We start from the raw sequence: 8691 nt of genomic DNA on the forward strand, positions 1-8691 counted from the left end.
TGCCAGAAACTCAAACTCAAATGGATTAAATAACTTGCCCGAAGTCGTCCAACTAGGAAGCAGCGTCACTACTCAAGGCAGTTCCCCTAAGTCATAGTTCAGCCGTATTCTCCCTATTCCATGCTAGTTTAAAAATAAGGAGCTATTAGTTTCATCTTCTAACTACCATTTGCTCCAAGAAGGCCCGGGAAGCATCTCTTAGCTGCTTCTAACATGAACTCCTTTCTCAGTTTAGGCCAAGCCTCAATTTACCAGGTGCCAGGCCCAAACCAGCTCTGAGGGGAACCTGGTGGGGGGGACACTACTCACACCTCCCAGCAGCTAATGGGGTAATGGAGGAGACAGGTTGTACAAACCTGGTTGTGGCTGAAGCAGAGTGAGACACGGGTGCTATGCTAGGGAGACAGATGTGAAGCTAAGGCGGCAGTCATGGCTTCCAGCTGGCATGAATCTCATCCCAGTAAATTTGGCTACCCTGAGAACGAGGCTGGGGGGCTGCCAGATTAGCTGTCTGTATTGCTTGGCTCCTGAAGAAGCTGGTTCGATGCACTCTTCAGGTACTTTCTGTGTTTCTGCTTTTCCACATTTGCTCAGGGCCTAGCCTGGGAAGCAGGGCCCCGGAGCTCCACTCATCAGCCCCTTCCTTCCCTGGAAATCAGATGTTAACCATGGCAACACTGACCTTGGTTCTGAGAGTGTCAGCCATTGGCTGGAAGATGAGTGACAAAGAGCAAAGTCTCTGAAATTTCTGCCTAATCAAAGTCCCAAAGAAGCCAACCTCTGAGCCTTGAGTGGCAGGAGACGAACTGACCCAGAACATTCCTTGGGGGCTGGCTGGGATGACAAAAAAGAGCCGGCACTTAACCCCAAAGGGCCCAGACGTGGTCCTGCTCTGCCGCTCTCCGCCGCCATGACTGGAAGCCTCAGTTTCTTCGTCTGTAGACTGGCAATGATAACGCCTGCTCATCGGGCTGCCCTGAGAATGAGGAGAGGCCACCCATGGCACAGGCCCCACATGTGGTACTATTAACATTGACACTGAATTCCTGCCACAAAGAGCTCTTACACAGCTTCTCTTTATTTTTTTTAAATGTTTATTCATTTTTGAGAATGTGCACGAACAGGGTAGGGGCAGAGAGAGGGAGACAGAGGATCCGAAATAGGCTCTGCACTGACAGCAGAGACTCTGACGCCGGGCTCAAACTCACAAACCATAAGATCATGAGCTGAGCCAAAGTCGGACACTTCACCAACTGAGCCACCCAGGCGCCCCACAGAGCTTGTCTTTAAAAGCTCTAGAGTGGGCTCACTCCAGCATTGCGTTCACGGAAACATCCCTCCTTAAGTGGCCTTCTTTGAAGATTACTTCACACTCCTTAAATGCCAAACTTATCTATTTAAATCCTAGAACAGGATGTCCTTGCCTCTGGAAACCCCAGTGTGACCTCTGAGGCTATGGTGCTACACTGCAAACAGTGCCCTTCGTGTGACAGTCCCCTCATCCCGTGGCCAAATGAGACATAGCTGAAATGGTGACTCTAGGCGGGGCCCACATCAGGTTCTCATTGTTAGCCTGCCTCACAGCCTCTGTGCACAGAGGCACCAGTTCATGCACTGTTCAGCTGTCAAGGTGGAATTGAGTACTCGAAAGTGGAACAACAGCTCAAGAGGCCCGCAGTGAGGACCGGAGGGAAACCTGGAAGGAACAGCCACAGGACTGGAAAAACCTTATTAGATCAAAGACACCCCCCTTCCTTCAGAAAGACTCTTCCCTACACCCTTTCAGGCAAATGATTATCTAGCCTTTAAAAACAAAAAAGCCTCAGGAGAAAGCAAACCCCAGCCCTCCCACAAACTCACCACCGATTGGTGTGTCCAGCTTAGCCCAAGATCCCTAGTCCATCCTTGGTGATATGGAAAGCAGGCAGCCTCCCTTAAGTGGCCTTAAATTCCCATTCAGTCGTTCGGGAAAACAGGACAATGTAAGCCCAGCCCTTTGAAAGGAGAGTTTTCTTTCCTGACACCTCATACCTCCCCTCAGACCATCTCCACGTTCCCTGTGTCTCTCCTGGACCGTGCAGCCACTAAGAGACTCAGAAAACCAGTGTCTGAGCTCGGGCCAAGAAACGCAAGCCAGGTGCTTCTCATCTGAAGAGAAATAAAGTAGTGATTGTGTAGCGCAAAGTCTTAATTATCACGAGAAAATGCTAATCCAACCTTTCAGATCATGGTAGTACATCTGTCTCTTTATTTCCAAGGAGGGAACAGTTTTACCTTCCAGAACAGGGCTGAAGACAACACGAACAGAATCCTAAACCCCAGGGTGTGGCAGGATTGAAAAGGCAGAATTCGCACAAAGAATCGCAAATTACAAACGGTGCAGCCTGAAAAACACCCTGCAGCAACCCGCCAAGGAGAAGCGATCTCTTCACCGTCTCAATCAAGATTTAAAAATCAGAGAAGGATCGAGATCTCATTTTCCCACGTGCCCTGGGACCCGTGAGGCTGTGGCCCTGAACCAGTGCCACAGGCCCTCTGAGGGCAGACTCTAATCTTAGCACAACGGGCCTCCTCAAATCAGAGCGACCTCCCTTCCCAGGCGGTTTCCTTGTCTGTGCGCTCCCTGGCTCCCTAGCCTGCCGCCGGCCTTATGCAACTTCTCTTATCTGTGCACAAGCAATTGCAAACAAATGTCCTTCCGGGCACAGCTAATCTCTCTATCAGTCCTGGATCACTTGAGATTATGATGGTTAATTATAATGGTTTGGGGAGCTCATTTTCCCCATGGTACATTTACGTCTCTGATTTCCCCTTCCTGAAACTTGTCGTCTGAGACTTTTGTCTAAGGGTCACCTAAACCTTTGGCCCCAGCGTCCAGTTTCTGATGCCTAAAATGAGGCAGCCTCATTTTAGATGAGGCTTTTTGTGTATCAGCCCAAGGAAATAGAGCCAGTCAGGGGCAAAGGTGGGACAAGGGATCAGATGGCAGCCCTTGTTCCATCTGAAAGGTGTGCTGCTGACCCGCCTTCCAGAATGATCCTGAACTCCGAGTTCTTTTAAGATTCCTTTCCTTTGAGTCTGCTCACCTATCACCACCCTCACTGGGTAAGTCATGGGTAAGAATGTTTCCCACATTCCTCTGCGGCTCCCTGAGTTATCCCAGGAACTCGCTCCACACTCCCACTTTCCTGAGCAGGGCAGCTTCTCACTCAGAATCCCTCCTGTCATGACACTGCTGCTCCCTTCCCCTCCCGTGGCTCTCAGGGCCTCCTTCTGGCAGCACCAGACCCTGCCCTTGACAAGTGAGGGGTCACACTCTGGTCCTCCCCCTCCCAGACCTGTTCTTGGCTGTGCATGGGCTTCCTTTGGCTTAGAATCTACAACCAAGCCTTGACTCTTCTGATTCCAGAACGGGCTTTGGCCCTGGGCCTAGGACAACAGGTCAAATGCCTCCTGGGAGCATGTAGGAATGGGCCCTTCCCCATATGCTGCATGAAACCTCAAATAACAAAGGTGATCCTGTTTTGAAATGTTGATAAGCAAGGACAAGCCCATAGGCGAGCAGGCCAGTCCAGGCCTAGGAAGCAGAACTGTCCAGGGAGCAGCTCAACACCAGATCCTCCAGGGATCTGGAACAGCTCTGCTTTTTCCCCTGGGCCTTCCAAACCAGAACCCACATTTTCATCTCTTTCCTTCCAACTAATCCATAACATACACATGCACGCACCTGCACATACATGCACACCCATGCATACACACACGTGCACATGTACACATATATGCATTCGTTCACATGTTCAGATACACACAGTATGTTAACAATATTCTGTCACCATGGGGCTCAGAAGATTTTACTGACTTGGGAATTTTTGAGTTCTAGGAAAAAGTATTAACACTGTGTTGGGATCAGGGTCGGCTTAACATCAGACATCTCCCTGGAGAGACTAGGACATCTGCCTCTTCTCCCTACTATCAGTGAGGGTGTCTGAAGTTCCACCACTAAAGATTTGTTTCTTTGGGCCTCAAAGCTCTCTCTGTCTTCAGAGGTCCCTTCTCCCCCTATAAATGATAAGCAGTTGGGAAAGGCTTGTTATGGGCCCTCCAGCTGCAATCTTGGTCCTGGATCAATTCTTCAGATGCTTTGGTAGGGTGGGAGCAAGGCCCTGGGGAAGGGAAAGCAGAAAAAAACCTACAAGGGAAGTGAGAGGACAGCACAGACAAGACAAATGAGCACCCACGGACGTTGTCTCACTCCTGATCTGCCTGGGCTGTGCAAGAGGTGAGAAATTTCACCCATGCCCTCAACAGGTATAGACTGAGCGCTTACTATGTGCCAGGAGCCATGTCAAGCACTGGGGATACTATGGCAAGCCAAACCAGAGATTGTCCCTGCCTTCATGGAGTTTATGGTCCACTTGCAGGAGGGTGGGGAGAAATCAACCCCCAAAATCACACTAATGACCATTTCATTACAAACCAGGATGAGTGCACTTAAAGAGGGTTCTATAAGAATAGCAGTGAAGAACCAGCCTAGACTGGGGAAGGGGGTATGGGCAGGAAGGCTTTCTGAGGACATGATGCTTGAGCTAATTCTAAAGAAGGAGAATTAACGAGAAAAGCAAAGAGTGAGCACCCTCGGTAGCGGGAACTGCGTGTACAAAGGCCCCATGGTAGAAAGAAACCACCTAATACTGCCATTGTGCATAATCCCTAACCTTTAGTAAACTTTGAACTTGAAGGAAAATGCTCCTTTCTAAAAATGTGTTTCCCTTTCCCTTTCCCCTTCCACTTAGCCCTGCACCTAAATCAACACCAAGCAATGCAGAGGTGAGCTATGCAGGAGAAAGCCTAAAAAAAAAAACAGAGTTGCAGACAGCAGCTATGACAGCCATTTCCTGTTTGGTGTCTGTCACCACAAACCTTCTTAGCCAAATAAATTAGCACAGGAAAACATTTGGAGAAGGGTGTGGAAGAAACACATACTGAAAAACCAAGAAAAATAGCCCATCTGCTTTTCAGAGAAGACCTGCAAGTCTGAGGTAGGGTCAGAGCCCACTCAACCGTAGGGGCTGAACCTGGAGGAAGCTGAGGCTCAGAGAGGGGCCAGAATCCAGTCAGTGGCAAGGCTGCGGCTTGAAGCTTCTCTCCCTGCCCTTTGTCCTGTGCTCTCTCCCTGCCTCACTCCCTCTGGCCCTATCAGACTAGATCTGCTGGCTTTCTTCTATCAGATGAGGAACTGGGTGGTTGCAACTGGCCTCTGGGACCCCTGTAGGGTATGATGGAGCTTAATTTTGCCTTGGGTACAGGATCCCAACGTCCTTGTGATATGAGGGGGTGGGGGGAGGAAGAATACTAGACGCTTTACATCTTCTATATTTGATCTTCCTTCACAAGGACCCTGGGAGACACAGACCTACACTCCCATTTTTTAAATGAGGAAACAACCTCTGAAAGGAGATAAATATGCCTAAGATTGCCCAGATGCTGCATGGTATGGTGAGATTTAACCTGGTCTAGTTTGAAAGCCCATACTCTCTCTTCCTTTGTCCCATCCCATACCCAGAAGGATATTTCTGTGGAGAAACTCAGGGTCCCCAGTCTTGACTGATTGCCAGTAGGCCACCCATCACCACCTTCTGTGGTGATGTGCCTTCTAACACTTGGGACCAATGTTCTGTGTAGCCAGGCTCCGTCATAATTAGTCATGTCCATTGAACCAGCGAGGCACTCACCCTGTACTGCTCACCTGTTAGTGGGAAACTTCCATATTGTTTAAGCCACTATAATTGGCTTTGCTGATTCCAACAGCTTAGACTCAACCCTACCTAAGTATTTTATGTACTAATGTGCATAATTAATCTCAAAGTAGGGTACATATCATGCAGCGTTTTTCAAGTACGTATGATCTTAATACCTATTTTTCAAAACAGGTTAGGAATGTGTTCCTTAAAATGCATCTTGGGAAGTATTGAAAACACTCTTTTCAACATACCCAGAGCCCCAAGCTGCAACATGACCCACAGTTGCTTGTCTCCGGTTATTCATCTAAGAGAGGTTTATAAAATATAAACTACCCTCACCCCAACAATTCCCTAAAGGAATTCGCTTCTTTTTTTTTTTGAAGCATTTTTTTAAATGTTTATTTTTTTTTTCAACGTTTATTTATTTTTGGGACAGAGAGAGAGCATGAACAGGGGAGGGGCAGAGAGAGAGGGAGACACAGAACCGGAAACAGGCTCCAGGCTCTGAGCCATCAGCCCAGAGCCCGACGCGGGGCTCGAACTCACGGACCGCGAGATCGTGACCTGGCTGAAGTCGGACGCTCAACCGACTGCGCCACCCAGGCGCCCCTAAATGTTTATTTTTGAGAGAGACAGAGTGTGAGTAGGGGAGGGGCAGAGAGAGAGGGAGACACAGAATCTGAAGCAGGCTCCAGGCTCTGAGCAGTCAGCATAAAGACCAAACACGGGGCTCGAATCCACGAACTGTGAGATCATGACCTGAGCCAAAGTTGGACATTTAACCACCTGAGCCATATAGGTGCCCCAGGAATTCACTTCTTTTCCCCAAACCACTGACCCTACCCTCACAACAGCCCAAAAAACCAGATACCCTGCACTTTTAACTTTGGGAGTCCCGGTTCCAAGAGACCATAAAGAAAGAGCTGACAAATGCAGATAGGTCCACAATTCTGGAAGAGGCTAGTAATAAAAATGACAGTGACAATGAACAGCCACTGGTATCCTGATGAAAAAGATTTATCCAAAACAAATAAATGTCCCAAACGTGAATAAGAAACAGTTCCACATAATGGAGAAGTTATGTTTAGACAACAAGCCAAGGGCTTGTTTGATTAAAAAAGAAAATATTCCCACAACTACCATCATACTTAATGGCAAAAGACCATCAGCTTTTCCTCCAAGATCAATAACAAGACTAGGTGTGCCTTCTCACCACTTATTTTCAACATTGTGCTGGGAGTTCTAGCCAGGGTAGTGAGGCAACAGAAAGAATGGAAGATGCATTCAGACTGAAAAAGAAGTGAAACTATTTCTATTTGCAAATGGCATGATTTTGTATACAAAATCCGCACACAAAAAACTACTCAAACTAATAAACAGTTACAGCAAGGCTGCAGGATACAAAATCAGTATGCAAAATCAAGTGTATTCTGTACAATAACAAAAACAATCTAAAAAAATTATGGAATAAAACAATTCTCAAATGTTTTCTTACGTTGTCATCAGAATGAATAAAATACTTAGGAATAAATTTGACCCAAAAAGGTGCAAAATTCATACAGTGAAAACTACAAAGCAGTTGAAAGAGATTAAGAAGACCTAAATAAACTGAAAGCTATTTCACATTCATGAATTAGAAGGAAGACATAATGTTGCTAAGATGGCAACCCAAACTGATCTAGAAATTCAGTGCAATCTCTAGGAAAATCCTAGCTGCCTTTTTTATAGAAATTGACAAGCTGATCCTGAAATTCACATAAAAATGCAACAAATCCAGAACAGCCGGTATAATCTTGCAGAAGAACAAAGTTGGAGGACACACACATTCTGATTTCAAAATATACTACAAAGCTACAGTAATGTAGTCTGTGTGCTACTAAAATAAGGGTAAACATATAGATCACTGGAAGAGAACTGGGAGTCCATCAATCAACCCATACTGATTTTCAACAAGGGAGCCAATACAATTCAACAAGGAAAAAATAGACTTTTCAACAAATAGTGCAATGACAACCGGACATTTATACGTAAAAGAATGAAGCTGGACCTCAGCTCACATCATATACAAAAATTAGCTCAAAGTCTTCAAAGACTTAAATGTAAGACTTGTATAATGTAAGAGTTGTAAAAAATTATGCAACTCCTAAAAAAAACCATGAGTAACTCTTTGTGACCTTGAATTAGGCAATAATTTCTTAGATATGACACCACAAGCACAAGTGAAAAAAGAAAAAATAAATTACATGTCATCAAATTTAGAACTTTGGAGCTTCAAAGGACACACAAAAAAGGTGAAAACATGATTTACAAAATAGGAAAAAATATTTGCAAATCATATATCTGATAAGGGACCTGTATACAGAATACATAGAAAATAGAAAACTCCTACAACTCAATAAAAATACAGACAACCTAATTTAAAAGTGGACAAATGAGGGGAGCTTGGGTGGCTCAGTCAGTTAAGCATCCAACTTCAGCTCAGGTCATGATCTCACAGTTCATGAGTTCAAGCCCTGTGTCGGGCTCTGTGCTGACAGCTCAGAGCCTGGAGCCTGCTTCAAATTCTCTGTTTCTGTCTCTCTCTGTTTCTCCCTCTCTCTCTCTCTCTCTGCCCCTCCCCTGCTTGCACTCTTTTAAAATAAATAAACTTTGTAAAAATGGGCAAAAGATTTTAATCAACATTTCTCCAAAGAAGATATACAAATAGCCAATAAGTACATAAGTAGATGTTTGACATCATTAGTCATCAGGGAAATGCAAATTAAAACCACAATAAAATACAACTTTACAACCAATAGGATGCCTTTATTCAAAAATACAGACAATAACAAGTGTTGGTGAGGATGTGGAGGAATGAGAACCCACGTATGTTACTGATGGGAATGTAAAAGGGAAAAGTTTGGCAATTCCTGAAGAAGTTGAATATAGGATTATCAGATGACCTGGCGAT

The sequence above is a fragment of the Leopardus geoffroyi genome, chromosome A1, assembly GCF_018350155.1.
Source record: "Leopardus geoffroyi isolate Oge1 chromosome A1, O.geoffroyi_Oge1_pat1.0, whole genome shotgun sequence".
NCBI classification, from domain to species: Eukaryota; Metazoa; Chordata; class Mammalia; order Carnivora; family Felidae; genus Leopardus; species Leopardus geoffroyi.